This window comes from Cynocephalus volans, chromosome 14, assembly GCF_027409185.1.
Source record: "Cynocephalus volans isolate mCynVol1 chromosome 14, mCynVol1.pri, whole genome shotgun sequence".
NCBI lineage: Eukaryota > Metazoa > Chordata > Mammalia > Dermoptera > Cynocephalidae > Cynocephalus > Cynocephalus volans.
The window spans coordinates 41,498,611-41,504,466 of NC_084473.1; the positions used below are offsets into that span (position 1 = coordinate 41,498,611).

At 37.6% G+C, this 5,856-nt stretch overlaps 1 long non-coding RNA gene across 2 annotated transcripts; it reads left to right on the forward strand.

Moving 5' to 3' along the window:
- The first annotated feature begins 2,385 nt into the window (after positions 1-2,385).
- Positions 2,386-5,608, forward strand: LOC134362380 (uncharacterized). 2 transcript variants are annotated; one of them, XR_010021621.1, is made up of 3 exons: positions 2,386-2,659; positions 4,897-4,949; positions 5,489-5,608. It is a non-coding gene; the product is annotated as an uncharacterized LOC134362380 (long non-coding RNA). The 2 variants fall into 2 exon arrangements; XR_010021620.1 differs by having other exon boundaries at positions 5,506-5,608.
- The last annotated feature ends 248 nt before the right edge of the window (positions 5,609-5,856 follow it).

Consider the following 5,856-nt stretch of genomic DNA (forward strand, 5'->3'; position numbering starts at 1 on the left):
GAAGTGAAAGTACATGCAGAAAGGTGTGCAGGCATCTCTGTGAGGGAGGAACACACTGTGGATTCCTATGGGGAGGGCTTATATGTTGTTCTAGGAGGGGAATGTTTCTCTGTCCTAACTAAGTGGAGGAATACGTGGCCATGGGAGGGGATTTAGGGTAGTTACAGCCTAACAGGCTGATGTGAGGCTGCATCAACTTCCTATCATGTGTCCCTGATTTCTGAAGATTCTAGTTATGAGCAGTGGAGTCACTTTTCCCTTAACTTTGTCCTTTCCAGTCTGGCATCATGGGTGGAAAGTCTGTTGTTTGCTCCTCCTAGTACATAGGTGCGGTGATTTTTGTAAACTGCAAAGTTCCAGGCATAGCATGTTGATTGGTAGGGTGATTAAGCTGTCATCAGTGCACTATGGGTTCATTAATTGCCAGACAAGGAGGTGGGTAGTGCTGATCCAGCCTGAATATGTATGAGCAGCCTCCCTGGGGTGTGTCCCTATTCTGTCCTGCCTCACTCTGACTCCAAAGCCAATGCTATTTCTGCACCTCAAAGCTGCCTCACATACACATAGGGAGCCAAAACTACTGGAGGGTTGCATACTTTCTTTTAAAAAAATGATTAAAACAATATTTATAATGTGACTATCATCTGTATGAAAACAAGTTTATACAGGTACATGCATACGGAGGAAAACAGAAAGGATACATCAAAATAGATGGGGAATTCATTGGTGACTTTTTTCTTTTTGACTATCAGTATAATCTAGAGCTGCACTGTCCAAAAGAACTGTCTGCCATGATGGAAATGACCCATAATTGCCACATGGGCCTACTGGGCACTTGAAATTAGTCCTAATTGAGATATGATATGAGTGTAAAGTACACACCGGGTTTTTAAGACTTAAGTATAAAAAAAAAGCATGTGAAAAATCTCACTAGTTGATTTTATATTGATTAAATGTTGAAATGATAATATTTTGGATATATAGGATAAAATTTAACATTATCAAAATTTATCTCACTTATTTCTTTTTACTTCTTTTAAGGCGGCTACTAAAAAACTTTAAATTACATATGCGACTCACTTTTATCTCTTTTGAACAGCACCAACCTAGAGGTTAAAAGCATGAAATCTGATTTTAGAAAAACTTGAGTTTAACTCCCAAATCTTCACTTTTCTGACTAGATGACCTTGAGCAAGTGACTAACTCATCCCTTCTTAATTTTCAGTTGTAAACAGGAGTAATGACTGTACCTAGCCCAGATAGTTATTGTGAGGATCAAATGAGTTAATAATATAAAGCCCCTACTGTGGGGAATGCCTGGCATGGGTTATCTGCTCAATAAGAAGTAGTAGTTATTCTGATTTCTAAACTTTCTAAGATGAATATGAATTTCTTAAGTAATAAAGGTTAAAAAGAAAATGGAAACAAATTAAAAAATAAAAACAAATTAAAAGGAAAAGACAGGACAAAAAAGAAAAAAAACAAAACAAGATTAAAATAAATAAATAAATAAATAAAAGCAATTTATTTCTAACCATGGTCAGAAGCTGAATATTTATGTTTATGTTTATATTTATTTTTAATATAATTATACATTTATATGTAAAAGAAATATTATTTATGTTTATGTTAAAAACAATCTGTAATAATGTTTGCTTTGTGTCGATTGTGTGTACATGCATGTGTGTGTGTGGTGTTTGCATGTACAAACCTTGGACGAGAGTGGAGCTGGGAACCGTTACAAGTGACCATTTATTAGGCAATCCCATTCTTGCTTCTGACCCTGGTCCTCCCCAGTCCATCAGGGGAGGGGACAATTGCATCATGATTCTCCCTGGCACTCACAACACACCAAGTGTTCGCCTATCTTTAGCTAACATGAAGTCACTGAAACTCTATGCCCACTAGACGCAATTAGGGCTCTGTTATTTGTTGCTCACATGGCTGATTTCCTGACTGCTCTGCATAGTTTACATCTTTAGATGAATTTTTAAAAAACTGAAAACCTTTTCTTGATGGGAAGACTGTGCTTGCGGAGTAGGAACTGAAATCCCAAATCAACGGGACCCCTGAAAGGGACCCTGAGGTGAACATAAGCCAGAGAGACCTCAATTACCCTCTTCTTTGATGAAAGGGGGAGGGCCAGAGTGAGCAGGCTGAGGAGGGAGGAATCGTCTATATTCTACTCAACCAGAAAAAGCACAAGGTCACAGGTTCAGATCCTCATACCAGCCAGCTGCCAAAAAAAAAAGAAAAAAAAAAAAAAGTGGTAAAATCAGCATGTCTGGTCAGTGGCTCCCAATAATGGTCCAGCTCTGCTCTTCTTCCAAGTCAGAAATGATACACGAGGCTGGCTGGTTAGCTCAGTTGGTTAGAGCACAGTGTTCTAACACTGAGGTTGAGGGTTCAGAAACCCATAGCCTTTCAGCTGCCAAAAAACAATAAAGAAAAAGAAAAAGAAATGATACACGGAACACAGAAACACAGCTCAGCTCAGCACGGCTGAGGACAGGAGTGGACAGGGGGTGGCGGGCTGCCCAGGAGATGTGGTGTCAGAGGTTCAACCCATTGCCTGTTGCCTGAATTTGACTCTTGGCGTCTCCTTCTTCCAGCTTCAGACTCTGAATTTTTTGTGTGTGACTCGTGTACATGTGTGCAGGTAGGTAGGTCGGCACTGGGAACATTAGCTTGGAGTCTCAATTTTCAATTTTTTGTTTTTTACTTTGGATGACAATCATAGGAGAGACTTACTCCTATCAGAGAATCCAGTTTTGTTTTGCTGAACAAACAAAATAACTTCGGGGAGAGGGTGAAGAAATAAGATAAACACTACTGATAATAGTTTTAAAGCAGGTGTGTATTCATAAAAGTATTTTACATGTATGTAAAATAGTTAAACTCCTGAGGCTGGGGATTCTATGCAAAATAGAGGCACTTAGAGGCCAGTTGCTACTTCCTCGTACTCTTCAAACGCTACTATTCGCTTGTCCTCTATGTCTCACTTAGTTACTTAGGACCTATGTTCTCCTTCTAAAAGTTGATAATTTTATGATGAAAGATAAAGAAAGATAATTTTTAAAGTGTATTAAACTTTATTTTGAAAAATATTTTTGAAACTATTGTCTTTGTACCACAGATTATATCAAAGGTGAGTAAATATTTCAGAAAAGGAGAAAAAATCCTATTTATAACTACATAAACACAGATTTTAATAATTTTAAAATATTCATTAATTCATTCATTTAATAAATATTTATTGAGTATCCAGTATGAATAATGCTAGTGTACATTTCATTTGTGTCATCACTTATTCTATCTTTCATTAAATAATCATAATTTATATTTACTTATTTTTATTTAAATTTTTTTATTTTATTATAAATTGCCAATTTATAATTGTATATATTTATGGGATAGAAAGTAATGTTATTACTTATAAATACAATGTGGAATAATTAAGTCAAGCAAAGTAACATAACTATTACCTGAAATACTTATCATTTTTGGTGGTGAGAACATTTGAAATCTACTCTCTTAGCAAGTTTGAGTTAATCATCATTTTTGTAGTTTTAGTAATAAATATGTTTCCAGCATCATTCTCCCTCAGTTACAATATAGATTTGGTGAACTTATTAAAAATTTATCCTTGGGCAACTTTAAAAAGAAAATGAAAGCAACCAGATAAGCTTGACTCACTCACAAGGCAATCTGAAGTGGCCCTGGCTTTAATGGTACATCATTATATCCCTATGGGCTGTGACAGAGCAGAGGGTACAGACAATTACCAGCAAACCTTTTTTTTTTCCCTCACAAAAGAAGCATGCAAATAAGAGTCAGGTGAAATCATTTCAGGAGAAATATCGAGAAATATTTATTAAAACGTAAATCATCTTAAACTTCAGTACTTTATTCTTAGCAACAAGTTAATTTCCACATACTTCACACTCTAATGAGAACAGCTGTATTGGACAGTAACTAGTCATCAACCCCTCAGTGTGAATGAAGTTCTGAGAGTAGATTCTAAGAGATGAAATGGGGTAGAGAGATGGAGAGAACAGTGGGTACTTGGAGTAGGGAGTGGGCAACCTGGGGAGAAAAATGTCTCTAACTTTCTAATTTTGCACAGGGACCCTGTTCTCAGGAATAATTCTCTAGGTCCTAGTTCTACTTCCTTCAAAATCATAGAAACTGAATTCTTTAAAATTGTGATTCATATTTTACTTCAACTAGTTGTTATAATTACCACCTCTAATTACCATGATAGAAAAGGGAAGTCCATTCTTTCTGAAGGAGGTTTTTTTTTGGGGGGGGTTGTGGCTGGCTGGTGTGAGGATCTGAACCCGTGACCTTGGTGTTACAAGGATGTGTAAGAACCGTGCACCATGCACAAATCCCACACGCACCGGGATGGCTCACTTCACGAAGACCATGAGACAGAGACCGTTGCAATCAGGCAAGAGGAGTTTTATTCCAGCATGCTGGGGTCACTTAGTCTCCTGGACAGAAGCAACCCCGAGCTTACAACACAAGCACTCTTTATAGTTTTTCTGGACAGACTTTTGTGACAGGATGAGTTGTTGGTTATCTGTGGCGCCTTTAGATTTATGGGTAGGTTTTAGCAGGCTGGTACCCTGATAGATCTGTGGCGCCTTTAGATTTACAGGTAGGCTTTAGCAGGCTGGTACCCCGATAAGGAACAGCACATTTCTCAATCGTTTATCTTCCCTGGGGTCTGGCTAGGTGGCCTTTAGATAAGGAACTAGTCAGTTCCTGGAACCGGGTGGGGGTCACTCCCTTCCTGGAATTTTTAGTGTGCTCGAGCCCACCTGACCTTTTTTAGCGATCATTTGTTACAGAAGCAAACTGCGTATATTAAAGTTACATTTTTCTTTACAGATGCACCTAAAGAAGCTTTTGTATGCTGACAGTTATTATAGTGACCATTTATGGTAAGTTTTTAAATGCATTAAAATGGTTGTAGTGAGGCTGGGAGTAGATATTGTTGCTATGGTTTTAAATATAAATACATAAAAATAATAATTCCATTAGTGTAACAGTTAAAATGTGCCATAGTATAACTGTCAGTAGCTTTTACTATTATAAGTATGTAACAAAGTGACTTTTTTTTTTTTTTTTGATGGCAGCTGGTATGGGGATCCAAAACCTTGGCCTTGGTGTTATAACACCATGCTCTAACCAACTGAGCTAACCAGTCAGCCATATAACAGTGATTAATAAAAATTTTTGCAAAGATGATGTTTCAAATCTGCTTGAAAAAGATTATTCATTAAATGGGGAACCCATTTAAAAAAGAAAATAAAGATGAATATCTCATGCCTCATATAAAATTCATTTGAAAGGTAAAATAAATAAGTCCATTCCAGGAGATAAATTAAGTATTTTTATAATCTTGGAGTAAGGAAGCTCTCTTTAAGCAGAAACACTCAAGGAAAAGACTGTCAGTTGGGGCTTTTTTTTTTTTTTAAAGTTAAAATGTCTCCACAGCAAAAGACTTAAGAACCATGGTTATAACGATGCCGGAGAAAACACTTGCAATATGTGAGAAATGCCCTCACCTGTCCAATGCCAAAGGATGGACATGGAGACACGAGGTACAGTGAAGTGAGACTTTAATTACTGCCTTGCAAGTCTGGGTGTCCGTGAAGGCACGTGAAAAAGGGCTGTAGCAAGCAATTTATTCCCTAGTACACAGGTCCCTCCCCCCACTTCCTCATTGGCTGAGTACTATGTGGTGCACAATCTTCCCGAATGATGCCTAAAATTTATTACCCCCTTGCAAGGAATTCCTTTGTCTGGGGGCTCAGGACAAGCCAGCAAAAAAGGCCCACTAAAGCC